This window comes from Sitophilus oryzae, unplaced genomic scaffold, assembly GCF_002938485.1.
Source record: "Sitophilus oryzae breed Bouriz unplaced genomic scaffold, Soryzae_2.0 scaffold_1536_pilon_pilon, whole genome shotgun sequence".
In the NCBI taxonomy this organism is placed as follows: domain Eukaryota; kingdom Metazoa; phylum Arthropoda; class Insecta; order Coleoptera; family Curculionidae; genus Sitophilus; species Sitophilus oryzae.
In genome coordinates this window covers 2,395,655-2,413,455 of record NW_022146210.1, presented here as the reverse complement: position 1 = coordinate 2,413,455, position 17,801 = coordinate 2,395,655, and the positions used below count along the sequence as shown (strand labels likewise).

The following is a 17,801-nucleotide window of genomic DNA, read 5'->3' as shown; positions in this document are numbered from 1 at the left end:
GTATTAAAAGTATATAATTATACTCGTAATGTGATTTGTAATATAGATATATTATAAAAGTAATGTAAATTTCGATACTGTTTCTAATTTCCAATATACTTTCGTATTATAACACCAATTGCGTTAGACAGTTAACATTTAGATAAAATTAAACGATGGTTAGATCCGACCTACTAATTAAATGGCGGAAATTACAAGAAATATGCATCGCGCTGGCAAATCTTTGTAATTTTAGAGGCGAGAATTTTGCTGAAGAGTCAACTGGAACAATGGCTGCCTGCCTCTCGCTTAACTGATATCTTACTATAGTTCCTTATTTCGTCCAATTTAACAATTTGATGCTGAATAATCGGAATACTCGGAAAACGAGACAGAAGTAACTACAAGTTAAACCTAACGATGATAGTGGATGTTTAATTTGATACGACGCAATTATATTTTAAGCTTTAATTAAAGCAACAGTAGTAACTTATTGTAAAATTAGAGTAATTGTTCAAATTAGATATACTATATACACGTATGCAAATTACTGGGATTATTACGAACTATTTCGTTATCAAACTTAGATTAGATAATATTATAATTAATATACCGTCTGGTCGAAAAAAAAAACGTCATCGCCTAATTTTAGAAAAATAAATTAAATATATTTTATATATAAAATATATTCTAATTTGTGAATATCTTATTAATAAAAATATTTGTAGTATTCTTGAGTTGAAGTTTTCTTGATGAAGAACTAAAAATTTTTTTTAAATGTCGACGTTTCGCTTTTTATTAAAAAAATTTCAAGACACTAAAAATATTAAATCTGAATATTAGTCCGTATTACGTTTACGTTAAGTGAAAATGCAATAATAAATAATAAAACTACAAATATTACATAGATATAATCGACTCTATAACACTCTATATTCCCAGAATCATATATAAATTTGGTTTTAGAAATATTTGTAGAATTACCTATTTCCTAAAACATTTTGCGAAGCATTTCTCGAAATATTTTTAGAAGTAAACCGAATGCTTTTCTTAAGTTGGGGGAATCTTGGCTTGTGTCGGCCGCAAACTCAATGTGATTGTTTGTTTGTTTTTCATTGTTATTAGAATTCTTTCAGAAAATGTTGTCAGAAACGTTCAGTTTTGACAAAATTTTTATAACACGCATCTAGGTATATTCTTCGTACTATTTCGCGAAGTAATCAAGGCCAAACTTTGTGGTGGCTTCAGAAAGATAAGTAAATATGGAGTATGAATAAATATCATTAGTTTGTACTGGAGTGTAATGTAATACTCTACTATTGTTGCGGCCCCGTGTGAACTCGGCCTTAGGCCTGGCCACTCAGCTATGACTCATAAGCCCGGCGACGCCGATCTTCTAGAACGAATAAGAAGCTGGTAAGACGAAGAACGCGGCTAAGAATTGTCGAGACAAATCTGGATTGTCTGTTGCCCTCATATATAAGCCATCGCCTGAAGCCTGAAGAGGATAGAGAACAAACAGACATTCGACGTGTACAGTTGTCGCGCGCTAAATTCAAAATAAATTCCTGTTAGATAAATAGTTAGATAGATTGTAAATAAGTTATAAATAGTTCTTTAAGTCTTTTAATAGTTATTGTTTTTGTTAATTAGTGTTAAATAAATTGTGACTTTCTATTCACACGGAACCGACGAAGAACGTAACAATTGGTGTCAAGTGTGGCGTGTGTGGTAGACTAGAAAAATAAAAAGACTGACAATGGCTTCGAAAAAATTGTTGAAAGACTTGAAAGTATCCGAACTGAAATGCATATTGGAAGAGAGATAGAGTGCGAGACAGATGGAAAGAAAAGCATTTTGCAAGCCATACTAAGAGACGTTTTAAGGGAGGAAGATGAGGATCCTGACACATTTTGCTTTGAGTTGGAAGGTGACCTTGACTCATGCCTACAAAAATTAGACGACAGCTTGAACAATTTGAATAGTAAAATGATTAACTTGGAAGAGAGTTTGAATGATAAAATGACAGAAAATTCTCAAAAATTAGAAGACAATTTGAATAATAAAATCAGTAATAAAATTATGGAAAATTCCCAGGGTTTAATCAATATTTTAGAAGACAAGATAACAGAAAATTCTAAAGACATACATGCCAGCTTTAATAACAAAATACTTAATTTAGAAGAAAGTTTATATAACAAAATAACAGAAAATTCCAGGGAATTAGAAGAAAAGATCATAGAGAAAATTCTACGGAGTTACAAGACAAAATAACACAAATTGAGGACGATGTAAACATAAAGATAGAAATTTTAGAGGAGGAAATAGCGAAAGCAAATTCACCAAAATGTTAAGAATCATCGGAGGAACCGAGACTCGTCGAAAATAAGTATGCCTCAAAATCAGTTATGAAACCTCGACAGTTTGACGGAAAAACCGCTTGGGCCAATTATTTGTGCCAATTTGAAGCCGCTGCGAGAGCGAACGGATGGGCTCGCTGAAAAAGCTACCGCTTTGACTGTCGCACTGCAAAGAGATGCGACTGGCATCCTGAAGACACAGTCACCATCAGAAGAGGAAGATTGTCAGCAATTGGTACGACATTTAGAAATGAGGTACGGCCATGCTCATTTGGAGCATGTCTATCATTCCCAGCTAAAAAATCGCATTCAGAGATCCAATGAGTCTCTGCAGGAGTTTGAAGCGGACATAGCCCGCCTCGTTCGTCTTGCGCAGACCAAGCAAGCATGTTTGTCCAGTAGGCCGCTGGTTTTGAATTTTGGCGGTACGATCTGTGATTGTCACGGCTACCGCTAGATGGCGTAGAGCGTCTAGTACTCTTGCCATAGTAGTACTTATTGTACTCAAATGCTATTCTCTGCTTTTCGTTGGTCAGATCGAGGGTTACAGCAAAGTCGGCCTGACGATGGAGAAAAATCTCCGAAACCGGTCGTCGAATGGCTGTTCCCTTCGGTCTGATGAACTTAATGCAGAGAATAAGCATATATGTAGGGTTTTTTGGCCCCTTTTTCTGTCAGGGGTGGATGGGCCATATGGGAAAACGGGAAAATTCCCGGTGGGCCGGTCCCGATCAGAGCTCAAAAAAGATTGGATTAGCAAAAATTAAATGGTCAGTTTTCTAACTAAAGTGACGTAAGATCCTTAGTGACTCCATAAGTAACTAATCAATTTGCATCAGTATAATCGTCAGTTGCTTTAAAACATAAACACCAATTTGTAAAATAACTATTGTAAAATGTCTTTCTCTGGGACACTTATAATTTTAATAGTCATCTGTTGTTTGTTCGGTTTGACAATACTTATTATACAAGATCTATAAGTGCAAATATTTTCAGGGCTGGTAGAAGAAATTTTTTTTGAAAGAGAGAAGAACCTGAGGTAAAAGAGCTTTTTCGGATGACCGAAAAACACCCTTACTTATTATGTATATATTAATAAATAAAATATGTTTCTTCGTTATGGTTATTTTGTTTAAGTGGATTTGGGCCGGTTGCCTGTTTTTTTCCGGGCCGGTTTCCACTTCCCCATCCATCCCTGTTTTCCGCTACTCGTATTTTTGTTCATTTAATATATATACCCTACCTAAGCCTTCTTAGCTCCATCTACGGTAACGTGGATGAAGCAAGCATGATTATTTTTATTTTTTTACTAAAATGAATAAACTATTATATCTATCTATCTATACCCTAACAGCCAACAACCGTATCCAACGGTCCAGCAATGCAACTATAAATGTACATAAAATATAATGTACCATATGTATCTCCAATAAATGATATACATTTTTGAATATACATTGCATATTCTAAGAACAACAGGTTTTAACAAATTAGTGCAGAATGTAGTAAATACGAATATTAGTGGTCTTGCCGGGTCTTGACAAGTTTGCTGAAAATTGTCACGTTAATACGTTATAAACTGTTTTAAACCCTGGCGAAACAAAATTTAGCAGTATATTCTTTATACTCGAGTAAGTATAATTTTTGAGAAACAATAATGTTTAGTATAATGTAAGTAGTCGTACGAACCGCTAATAATAAACCAAACTCGATAATATGTCGATCAATTCAACGTTTAGATTTCATATAATATTGGGAGCTACCCAAATAGACTTAAATATAGGTATGCAATGTTTGTTTTTCAAGTATTTTCGAAATAACAAAAGAACTAGATCTCTTAAGGATGAACTTATAAAAGTAATAAATAATGGGCTAGCCATATAGGGCCAAGGAGTGCCTGTGAAGTGACTTTCTGACTTACAAAAAGAGTTTTTAATGGTTTCACAAAGTTAAAACTAAGTAAGGCCAATCTTAATTAATTTACATGATGATACATTCCGAATCAGCATTTCAGGCTGGGTGGTGCCAATTTGCATCTTTCAATTAACCTGCATAAGCTCCCAAAATTTCATTTCAATACAAATTACCGTTCACCATGGAGCGTACGCATCGTGTGAGAGGCGCCACCCTGTACTACACTCTATAAAAGTAACTGTACAGAATGAATATTAAATGTACATTCCCTTAATATTTATTGCATATTTTTCACGTTAATGGATATCATATGAATATACATAACATATATATGCCGAATGTACGAATGTACAGGATGGGTCAAATTCGACGCTTTTAAATGGAACCAACCAAACCAAACACCCTTTTCTATAGGAGATAGACGAAAACTAATATCGGTGCCTGGAGCTCAATTTTCATCAAAAACATGATGGTGAAAACCGCACATCAATATCTGTTACCGTTTCGGAGTTACGGGGTGTTTTTCAAAAATGTGCATTTTTAACAAATCGCTGTAACTTTTTTACTATGGAAAATTTTGTATTTCTATGAAAACATTTCCAAAGCACCTTTTTACGTAGAATTTAATGGTTGAAGCATAATTTTTTTAAAATTAATGATTTAATAGTTATCAACAGAAAAATTAATTTTTTATTTGGGACACCCTCTATATTTTTAATTAACTGAAAAGAGTTTAAAATTACCTTTCCAAAAATATAGCACATTTGATATTTTGTTATAATCCTCTTCGAAATACAGAATTTTTAAAAGTTCACCACTTTTAACTAGTAGGCTTTGGACCCCTTATTGATAATATACCCTTAATGGAACTCGAATACATATTTTTCCAGCAAGACGATGCACCGCCTCTGAACGCTGAAGTTATCAGCAAATTTTGCAGCCAATTTCAAGAATAACTGAATAGCTAACCAAGATCCCAGCCGTTGGCCGTCGAGGCCGCCTGAGTGCCCATGGATCTAATCCTATGGATATATTTGCGGAAGATTAAAGGTTCCTTATTCTTCCGTATAATCTAGACAAGAATTAGAAATACTTAGCAGTTATGAGAGGGTATCTTTCACCCCTACTGAGTTAATGAATTCCGCGAGAAATGTTCAAAAACTACCCCGTCTGTCCATAACAGAAAACGGTCGATATGTCGAAAACCTGTAGCAAAATATCATGCCTTGCTTTGCTATTTATTTTTATTGTTATTAGATATAGTTTAAATGTGTTGTGATGTTGGTTAAATATATTATCTAATTATCTCCTATAGAAAAGGGTGTTTCCATTTAAAAGCGTCGAATTTGACCCACCCTGTACATTGGCTGTCCCAGTATACCTAGATGTCTCATGTAGTGATGGGCAAAACTGTTATTTTTAGATAACAGTTGAAACTGTTATAGTTATTTATAAAAAACAGCTTAAAATAACAGCTTAAAAATAACAGGTTTCTTTATTTTACTGCTAAATATCTGAAAGATTATGAGGCGGTCACCGCCAGGCGTATTAACGCAGTTGCAAGTTGCAACAATGACGTGCTCGGTGGTAGTATTTCAAGGGTGTCAAAACATTTCTAAATATCGATTGTTATCTAAAATACCTCTCTAAAAACGGTGGTTGTTTACAAATAAGCGCTGTTTACAAATTGCGATATAAAAAAGCCAAAATTCCGCCACTCGTCTATACCTATACATTCCGATCTACCTACGCCCTGCCCCTCGATCCGCATAGATCCTGAATTGCGTAGCAGTGTACAGGGTGCATCTCACTCGACGGGCGAGAAGCTCCTAGTTATGATTTTACCATTTGCGTTCAAAAAATAGCAATATAAGAAAATGTGTAGTATATTCTTCATAAGTAAACCAACTACACACTAGAGTTCGAATTGATTTTACACTTAAACTAGCGTGTACCCGCGACTTCGTTCGCGTCAAAATTAATAATTTCTAATGGGGATGATAAAGCAAAACAAGAATTTCCATTGACATACAAACTGGATAAAATTTTCTCACATTTGCCAAAAATAAGCTTTCTAACGTCGAGCAGTTTAAGCAGAATCGTGGTTAATCAATTACTCAACTTTTTGGAACACCCTGTATGATTTTTTAAAAAATTTCAAAATATGTAAAAAAAACAAAATAAATTATGCGTGTCCAGGTCCAGAAAATTTTTCAGAATAAATAAATACCTAAATATTGAAACTTAATAAGTAAGTACTGAACCATACAGCGCCATAATATCTCGACCTCCGTCCGCTATGCTCGTAACAGGTTGAAACAGAATGTATCTAAAACAACTGATGCGTTATTCCCTCAACCTGTTTCGAACCTCCATCGACAATCGACCGATGCAGCAGCGTTCCTTTCCCACACCGATTATCTCGATCGCCGCCCTGTTATGCTCGTAACAGGTTGAAAAACAACATATCTAAAATGACTGCTTCTCCAACCCGTTGCGAGCCTCCATCGACAATCGACCGATGCAGCAGCGCTCCTTTCCCACTCCTGTTATCTCCACCGCCAGGCGTTATGCCCGCAACTGTTTCAAAAAACCTGCTTCTTTTATATCCTATTATTTTTAAGCTGTTGTAAATACGACCATCGACGGTATCGACCGAAGCAGCTACGTTTCCCGCCACAGCGCTTTCCCCACTCCGTTGTCCATTATCTCGCCGCCTGTATCGATGGTTGACGAAATAACATGTTTTCCATCCATACTAGTTGTTTTTTGGAATTGCTTCGAGCAGCATAGAATTTCGTGGTGATGTAGAGCGCCGACTTCGTTTTTCGTTTCACGAGCGGCCGATCTCTACGTGTCGTTATTTTATATCTGTTATTTTTTAGAAATAGTAACGGTTGCGTTATGTTATTTATAAATAATTGTTATAAAATAACAGATAGTTAAATAACAACCCATCACTAGTCTCATGGATATTTTATTTTTGGCCAAATCAGTATACTATGAATATCCGATGTATACGGCTTTTACATTGAGGGATGTCTATTGAATATACCTACATATTCGCCAATGGCATACACTATGGATATTATATGTATATCATTTAGTTGTTTAGGTATGTACACATTTATATAACATAACCATTAGATTTACACCTGAGGTAATATTTATTTGAATTTCAAAAGCACGAGAAGGTGTGGAAAAAACGACCCCTTGCAAGTTAAGGGGTTTTTCGTTAATACAGCTGAATATGGTTAAATTTCCGGGCCTTTTGATGAAACCATTTTTTCGCCAAATGAAAACATTTTTATACAATCTAGATATTTTTATATTGCCATTATTTACTTAATGGGTCATTATTTCTCATTAGATGGATGTAGAATATACTAGGAATTTCAGATGAATGTAGTACAGAAAAATGAGGGTTGCAATTAAAAAAGCTTACAATTTCATCATTACATTTTTAAGGCTATGCACACGCTGCACACTATGCACTATGCACCTTCAAAAATAATGCAACATTTCTACAGAACCTTTTTCATGCTTTCTCCAATAACGAAAATATAAACTTTCCATGTTTAATAAGGCACCCTTTATGTACAACAAAATGTAAGAAACACTTTTTGCATTTTTTAAACTGTATCTATATGTCTTATGGTAATATAATCTCATGCATGTTAATTGATCAAATATAGGGATACCATTTTTATGGAATTTATTATAATTCATTCGAAATTATATCAACTCCCTTGTCCCTCGCACTAAATATTATGCAGTCCTAAAAACACTGAGTGATGGCTTTTTTTAATTTAAAATAATATTATATTTGTGCTGCCATCTCTGGACTGAAATATAAAATTAAACTCAGCTGGAAATTGGCTCAAGCGTAGCAGTGGTCTGTGCCCTATTGTTTGCCGTTATCGATTGTGATATTTGAGATAAAATTCACAGAGGTCGCCACCGGCGCGTTTCAGTATTGATCCCTCTATATACGATATTCTGCAGCAGTGCTTTACCACATCCACATATTTTGATGTGGAGATTCAAGCTGCAATGAAACGTACTTTGATCCATGAAATAATATTTCTAATAATTTGTTTATAAAATATGTGTTATAAAGTTTCAAAATAATTATCCAATTCCTAACCTAACCTGACATAAAGATGTTCATAATTATTTTGAAACACTTGAATAATATCAGTTAATTAAATCACTTGCACGACGAGTGTTGTTTTTAAAAAAAATATTTAGTTGAAATACAACGTGCACTTGGCAAAAACACATAGCAAAAGGCGGTGCTCTTACGAGACCTTACAGTTTTATATGATTAAGCGTTCTTCGTATTCTTGGACTTAAGCAGCTGTTTTCTTGCATATAACTAGTTTGAATATACAAAAATTATTTTTTTATTCGTAAAAATATTGTATTAAAATATCTAAATATATTACCTATACCATAAATATTGGTATTCATTTTTATATAATAAAATATATAAATATAATTGTGTGGACACGGTTAATTTTTTGAAAAAATATTCTTATATAATATCCTTGTATAATATGTAATATATTATTTATGTATGATTCCGTTATATTTTTATTGATACTAATTTTATTAACTATATCTTACTTGATAATATTATTAACTATATTGGTTATTCCTATTTAATATAATTGAAATACTTGCGATAATGAACAGAACAAGTAAACTAGGAACATCTACACATTTGCTTAAAATTGTACTTAGATGTATTTATTACCAGTATAATTCCTTTCTATGTTAAGTAAATGACATATTATACTTTTCTAAAATTGTAAAATATTTTCAAATGTTAGTTTTGAACTACATATTATGGTATTTCATATTGCATATATTTATACAGGGTGTACTAAACAGCTATTTAACCCCCGCATTATTTTAACTACACATCTATGTAGTTTTGAAATAAAAATAATTTAGCATACATAGGTCAAATAAATGAAGTTTATTAGTTATTTTTTGTCTCTTCATATTTCGTTTCTAGATGGAACGGTTAGCAACCCTACAAGCAAAATTTTATTGCTGCAACATTGGCGAAACTTCAAAAAGCAAGTTGCAACATTGCCTCTTTCATTGCAGGGTTCCATAATATTTCCCGTAGTTTGCAGAAAGAAACGTTGATGCAAGATTATTTAGAACCTTGTGAAAACATTTCACAATATTAGGCACTGACAGTTTGCTGTAACGTTGATGAAAGTTCTATTTTGAGATATTTTATAAATATTTTTATTTTGCGCCAATAAAATTTTATTGATACAAACTATATTGATATAAAATATATGATATAAGCATTGTTATAGAATTTTTATTAAAAAAAATACAAAAGAAAATACAAAATTTTAATATACAAGTATGTATAAGGCAAATCACAAATCTAATTTATTTGTGTTTTTGGATCTTTTTTAAAATATTTTATTGCTACCTTAAATCTATACGAGGGTATCAAAAAATGCTCGTCTATTTTAAATATTTATTTTACATAAAAACTTTGTTATTTTAAATGCAACACTATGTATTTTTTTTAAATAAGTCGAAGCAGATTTAAATGCTCTTTCAAACTATATTAGGGTTCCCTATACCTATCTGGCATATAGCCAGATAGGTATAGGGAACTATTTCTAGGTATAGGGAACTAGGGAACTATAGGTATAGGGAAACTATATCCTATTTCTATATATTCTTCTATATATTATTCTTTCAATACCTATTTTGAATAAAAAGCGATTTTTCATTAAAACTGTAATCAAGATGGCTGGTTAGCAATTTTCTAGCGACACTTAGTAGCTGTTTTTAAAATCGACATTAGTTTATGGACTTTATTTAAATTTACAACAGGTTATTTTTATTTAATTTACCTACAATAAGGTTAATAAGTAAATATTTATTATTTTATCAAAAAATGAAGCAGTATCTGTTGGTGCAACGAATGGATATATTACTAGTGATTTTATTTTGTGAGGAAAATTGCTTGTTGGTTTATGCTCCAAGTTTCAAATTGGAATTTTCTTGACAAGCCTATAATCCTTCAAAAAACTACTTTTCTTATTTCGCAGAGCCTGGCTCATAGTGTGGTATATGAAAAATCTATTAGGCAGAACCTTGTCGTTGGAAGTGAAGAAAATGAAAGTGTCTTAGTTGATTCTTTAATAGAAAATCCAATATATCTACAAGTCATCAAGTCATCGTAATATAAATCAAAGAACTACTTTTTTTTTCATAAAATAATAAATATACTTACATATTAAACTATTGTAGATAAATTAAATAAAAGTAAACTATTATAAATTTAAATAAAGTCAACAAAATTAATGTCGATTTTGCAAATAGCTACTAACTGTTACTAGCAAATTGCCATGGCGACACCAGCCATCTTGATTACCATTTTATTGAAAAATTGCTTTTTATTCAAAATCGGATCCAGATAGGTATAGGAAACCCTAATATAGTTTGAAAGAGCATTTCAATTTGCTTCGACTTATTTAAAAAAAGTACATAGTGTTGAATTTGAAATAACGAAGTTTTTGCGTAAAATAAATATTTAAAATAGACCAGCAATTTTTGATACCCCTGTATACATTTAAGGAAGCAATAACATTTTTTAGTTTATTTCTCTGGCTTCAAAGTCAGAACAAGAATTAAATGTGAAAAGTAATATACAGGGTGTTGAAAAACTTTTTTATTATAGCATGCATATTTAAATATCTTTAAATATCTTTAAATATCTTTAAATATCTTTAAATATCTTTAAATATCTTTAAATATCTTTAAATATCTTTAAATATCTTTAAATATCTTTAAATATCTTTAAATATCTTTAAATATCTTTAAATATCTTTAAATATCTTTAAATATCTTTAAATATCTTTAAATATCTTTAAATATCTTTAAATATCTTTAAATATCTTTAAATATCTTTAAATATCTTTAAATATCTTTAAATATCTTTAAATATCTTTAAATATCTTTAAATATCTTTAAATATCTTTAAATATCTTTAAATATCTTTAAATATCTCAAAATCAAAAGCATTTAAACATATGAAACCCTTATAATAAATACCCTATTTTATGCCCAAGATTCCAAAAATGAAATAAAATACTGGGTGTGTTCCACAAGAAAAAATATAAGTTTGGTATCGATCTTAGTTCTGACACACCCTGTACAATTGACAGTAATTTTAAATTATGCACATGATCTCTCTACATATACTCATAAAAAATTGTTTCTACATCTTTCCGTTTTCGTATAATCCTTGTATATGAATTTTTAAAGTAGCTCAACCTAAGACGTTTATGGATGTAAAGTACCAGATGGCGGGGCGTATTTCCCAGTTTTTGGCTACAGAAAAATATTTTTTGTTCCTCTGAATTTTGAAGCGACCAATAAAAACAGAGAAAATAAAAATCGTTAATTTTCGGACTGTGTCAATAGACCTTTCCCGTTAATCGAAAACAGCGGTCGTAATGCGCGCATGAAGATAAGTTTGCTAGACTGGAAGATCGTAGGTCCTAGCTAGTTGCATGTGGCTTGTCATCCGTGTTTGTCAATTTTGTTTTGTTTTGGAGATAGAGTTTGGTTAGAGTTTTCTTTGAACATTATTTCTTGGTTTTTATATTTGTTTTATTATTTTGCGTACGCTTTACAGTTTTACTGCATTTAAAATGTGGACCAATCATATTTAAAAACCTCATACTTTATGTATATAGTTTGTATGTCAAGTTCACATTTATGCATACAAGAATGTCATTGTTCTTGTGAAGTTGGGTGAGTATTTGACTATTATTTTTTAACATTAATACTAAAATAAATTATATATTTCTTTTAGTTCATCCCAGTCTTGCCATCTTTTGCTGGGTTTAGAATTTTATTTGCAAGACATTATATTAAGAGTAGAATATGAAACTCCCGAGCACATTGCTTCAACATCCCAAGCTATGATATGTAATAAGCCACGTGGGACAAAAGTAATTCCTGAAGATGCAAGGTATCTCACATTCCAAAAACCTACAAATATTTTGAGAAGGAAGGCCCCCGTTGTAACAAAAATTGCTCTTCATAGCACTTCTGCGATGTCGAATGAATAAGCAGATGATTTGCCCACAAAATTACAGAAACTAGAAGAACCTTTTTAAAAGATTGATAAGAGCATACCTTTATCTTTTTTTATTTCTACAGAGAATACCAGTAAGTACTTTTGCAGGTTTTTATACTTCACTTTTGACCTTTCAAAATTATACTTATTTTTTATATCATATATCGTTATAATTATGCCAATAATATTACAGTGTTCAAGTTATGAAATATATGTGTTGAGTAATACCATTTATATTTTCAGATCCAGAAATTACTATATTTGGTCAACAAAATAGAGGAGGGAAAGATATTTCTAATGATGATATGCCAGTTAATCTACCCATATTAAATACATACTATCACTAGAAATATTTTAATTAGCTGCCCTTTGCCACAAGAGAACAACTTTCATGAATTTTCGTTTGGTAAAGATATACAACTGGAAAGGCGCATTTGGCTACAAGGAGATAACGGCAAATATGGTGGTGTATTTAAGAAAAAATCATGAAATAATGATAGTAATATATATTTAGATTTTTGACAAAATGTTTTATTTTGTAATATTTATTTTTATTATATTATACAGTGTGTCCCCCGATCGTCTTTATAAGAGGAGACTTTTATTATTGCCATTTTGAGAAAAATACATTCTTCATTAAAAGTTTTGCTCATTTTAAAACTATTAATGCCGTTTATGCTTTTCTAAATTTCTATACCGTTTAGAGTAAATTTAAAAAACTATATTGAATATAGTTGAATTTTTTCCTAAAAATGTCTTAAAAATCAAAACGATTTTCTATCGTAATATAATTTAAATTTAATTCCTTGATAGATGGTTATTATTAATTTTGATTAACGTCATATTTTTTGCTGTAGTAAAGTATCATCACCCTTTCTCTAGCATTGAACTAAATAATTTTGTGCTTCTTTAACATTTTAAAACAGCAAAAAATATGACGTTAATTAAACTTCTATCAAAGAATGAAAACGAAATTGTATTAACTTAGAAACAGGTTTTGATTTTTAGGACTTAAAAAATTAAAAAAAAATTACATGTTTTTTTTTAATTTTCTTTAAAACGTTATGGAAACTTGGAAAAGTATAAACGGGATTTACCACTATAGCACAAGCAAAATTTTTCATGAAGAATGCATTTTTCTCAAATGTCAATAATAAAATAGATTTTCCTCTTGTAAAGGCAATCCGGGGGGGACACACTGTATATTACGTCTACTTAAGAAAAAAATACAATATTCTATATAAATTATAAATGTTTCTATTTTCCTGGCAATAGCGCCAAATAGAGAGTAAATGAGTAGTAATAATAGAATAATTTTATTACTTTTTATCCTTTTTATAATGACTGGTGAAGTGGCAATAATGCTTGACTTATTTGCGTAATAGTAAAAAAAAAGATAATACCATAATCCATAATACTATTTAATTATAATCTAGAACATAGATAGATTTATAGTTTATAGATATTTATTTCATGTCAAAAAATCACAGATAATTTTACATATGTCAGAATAAAGAAAAAATAAAAATAATACAAATAATTAAAAATTACCTTAAAATCTTACAACTATAGAAAACAATTCTATATTTGGTTAAAATTCAATAAAGAGTAAATAGTAAATAAGTGATATAATATACAGATCTCTCTAAAGATTCACTTTCATAATGGTGGCATAAAGTTTGTTAAAAGAGCACACACAGTACAAATTTGATTAATAGAACTCAACAAGCTTATTGGTAATCTAGAAGCTAAAATTCTGAATGCCTTAATTCTTCTTATCGCTCTTTCCACATGTATTCTTTCATGTGCAATTTTCCCGATATATTCCACGTCATTGTCTTGAAACTGCATACCAGTAACTTTGAATGTTGAGCTTGATACTAATATGCTCTAAAATACTGTTTATTTCAAAACCTTTATCAGCTAAAATAATGTCCCCTGCATTTAATTTGCCTTTTTCTATCTTTATTTTTAATAAATATAAAAAACCACTATTCAATGATCTTTTTATCCAATATAGATCCTAAAAGTAAAAAACCAATGAAAGATAACATCATCAAACTTAATAACATACCATAATATGGATATAAATATTATTGCTCTGTTTGGATTAATCATAATAATTAGTCCTTTCTCTTCAAAATATATTGGTGCACTGCACCAATTGGTCCTTTTTCTGATTTGAAAATATAAATATTGTTAACAATATTTTACTTATATTTTATTGCTAAGAGTCCTAACACCTGTATAATAATTTATTTCATTATCATTGTGTTCTCAATTAAAAATTTAGATTTATATATCGCCTATGATTTAATCGGGTAATCGAGTATTCTTTGTTTTGGAATTTATTTTTTTGGTATTTTACTGGTTTCTATATTTTGTACAGCTTCGTTGGCTTCTGCGTTATTATACAGATATAAACGTGGTATGCAATGGGGTTTTAGTTTTGAAATGTTGTTTTAGTTGAAAAATGAAATAATAAAATCTTCTCTAAAATGACACCAGTAAACCTAAAACAAAGTTTTCTTGATGTAAGTTACAAGTATACTATAACCATAGACTTAAAATAAAATATTGACTGAGCATCTCATTCATAAATAGCTGGAACATGCCGTCAGAAAATGTCTTGTTATTGTTGTGTTAGGTTATAACGAGTGCGACACGAGCGATAGATAGGTTGTCTCTGTCGTAACGGTCGTTCCTTGACGACTCTGACGAGAAACGCAACACTGTCTTTCGTTTCTCAAGTACACCTGAACTCTCCGTATCATAGCCGGGTAATTTTTTTATTTTAATGAAGCTATAATTAAATTAAAAATATATCGTATTTAAACTTTTTTTATATTTTATTAAGATTTAGGAGAGGTTTCTTTAAAGTCTTAGAGTCCAAAAAGGATAAAAATAATAAAATACATCATGTTATAGAAGAAATTTTATAATCAAAATTACGTAATTTTTGAAATTAATAAAAAAATATTAATTTTAGTCAAACATTTACAACCCCTAATATTAATCAAAACAGGATCTATTCTACAGATATAATAGAATCGGCGACAGGGAGAGAAAAAAAAACTGTTATAATTGTTGTATTTTTTTTCTGGTTAAGTGATGTCTTATTATGTAAATTAGAGAAAACATAAATATGTTTCATTAAAACAAGGAAGGTGATAGGAAGTGGATAAAATGAAAACTACATTTATTTAACTCGGCACTGTCTTTATTATACCCGGTGCGTCCCAAAAGTGGCCCATCCCCATAATTTTTGTATTTTTTCAAATAAAAAAACAAGATTTAGTATGTTAGTATATGACATAACTAGTTGAAGCCTGGCGCATCCGCCACGACATCAAGAAAAAAAAATACTTTTAATTTTTATTTTTTTATTAAATGTAAAAGAAAAAATCTGGCGACGACAGTTTTTAGAAGAGCCAATTAGCTATCTTTTAGTAAATAAGCAACTTTCTAGAGCAAGTCGTTACTTCAGTAGAGACGACACAGATAAACATTAGCATTTTATATACATATGTAGATACCTACTACCATTTTTCTATCTGAAAAAATAAAAAAGTTATAGGGGTGAGCCACTTTTGGGACAAACCCGGTATTTTAAAAAATATTGTTTCATAATGTAATATCATTTTAAAATTCTTGTATGTTATTATGTTATTTTAGATTCTGAAGACAATTTTAGAATAAACTGGAATATATTTTTAATAAAAACATTATTAATTATTAACAGGGTTATAATAATTATGATTTTGTTACAAAAACTTTATATAAATGATTATGTAAGAGAAAAAAATCAGATTTTACACTTTACTAAAATATTATCTAAATAAGCGTCTGTCTACAACAACGCCACTGACTCCTAATGGGTAAATTGAGAGTTGCCTACCGGTCGAAAGTCGTTTCAAGACTTAAATGGATTATTTCAGTCAAATTTCTTGCAAATTTGGCACTGGTGAAACATATTTTATAGTTCTTGAACAGAAAAAGTAAATAAAACAAACACTTAAGGACTACAAGCTAAAAAAATGCGTTAATACAACCGGGGACATAACTGGTGTTGCCATATTGTAAAGAACTTATCCTTTTTAAATAGTATCCGACTTAAAATTTAGTAGTATAAGGACTATTTAATACATCTATGGAATATTAAAACCTACTTTATTAAAATGTAGTATTAATATCTCAATATATGTGTATAACAAGAACAAAAATATTGATAATATTAAAGACGTGACAACATAGGCTGGATGGGGAAGGCTCGATCGACTGTACCCAGAAGTAAACATGTGTACAAAAAAGATTGTTTGACCGCGTTTAGATGTAAATAGTGTAGTCTATATTTTATTTTTAGTCTACGAATATAACAGTCTGGGAAATATTTACTCTTGTCTTGTCGCTTATTGCTTGTGAATCTGTTTTCAAAATGTTAGTCCATAATATATTTCTCTCAGTTCCTTTTGGAATGAAAGATAAACTAATGTCAGTACATCGTTCGGCGACCGACTTAGCGACCGACTACCGACTATACAACAACGAACGCATTGTGAACTGAAACTTGCCCTAAAACAATAATTTACAGATTGAGCGGAAGACAATTTTCAATAAATTTTATACAGGGTGTTTCAAAACAAATGCGAAAAACTTCAGGGGGTGATTCCTTGTTCAAAATAAAGGGTAGTTTGCTTCATAAACGTTGGGTCAAAAGTCAACCATTAGGGAGATATCGCGGTACAAAGATGGCGGAAAAATAAGGTTCTTATTTTTTATCTTGAAAACGAAAAGAGATAGACTAATGAAATTTTATGGAAGCATTACTGTTATGAACACACACTTTCTGGTAATTTTTTCACTTTTTTAAAATGAGTGGAAGGGGTTGAAATAAACTACCCCTATCATTCTTGTTAACGAAATTTAAAGAAAAATCTTATAACATACATGCAAAAAAATTAATTTGGATAGTTTAGTTTGTTTAGAAACTTTTTTATCTCTTGTATTTTTTTATAAAACTCACCGATTTGAAATTAAAAAATAAAATGTAAAGCATTACATGTCAGGATTAAAAATATTTTTAGATTAAGAATCTAGTGATAATAATGATAATAATAATAATCTAGATAATAACGTATTGCAGTAGGGTAATGTCAAATAAAACAATATTAGAAACATCCTAAAAAGTGACAGCGGCAGACTAGATTTTTTCCTAAAAAAATTACAGCTGCCCACTAGATTCTTTATCTAAAAATGTTTTTTGTCCTGACATGTAATGCTTTACATTTTCTTTTTTAATTTCAAATCGGTGAGTTTTATCAAAAAAACACAAGAGATAAAAAAAATTCTAAATAAACTATACTATCAAAATTATTTTTTTTTGCATGTGTTTGATAAGATTTTTCTTTCGGTTGACT

At 30.6% G+C, this 17,801-nt stretch overlaps 1 long non-coding RNA gene across 1 annotated transcript; it reads left to right on the top strand.

The window, feature by feature from the left end:
- Positions 1 to 11,997: 11,997 nt before the first annotated feature.
- On the top strand, positions 11,998 to 12,670 carry LOC115878945. The gene is made up of 3 exons (XR_004049645.1): positions 11,998 to 12,056; positions 12,118 to 12,476; positions 12,628 to 12,670. It is a non-coding gene; the product is annotated as an uncharacterized LOC115878945 (long non-coding RNA).
- The last annotated feature ends 5,131 nt before the right edge of the window (positions 12,671 to 17,801 follow it).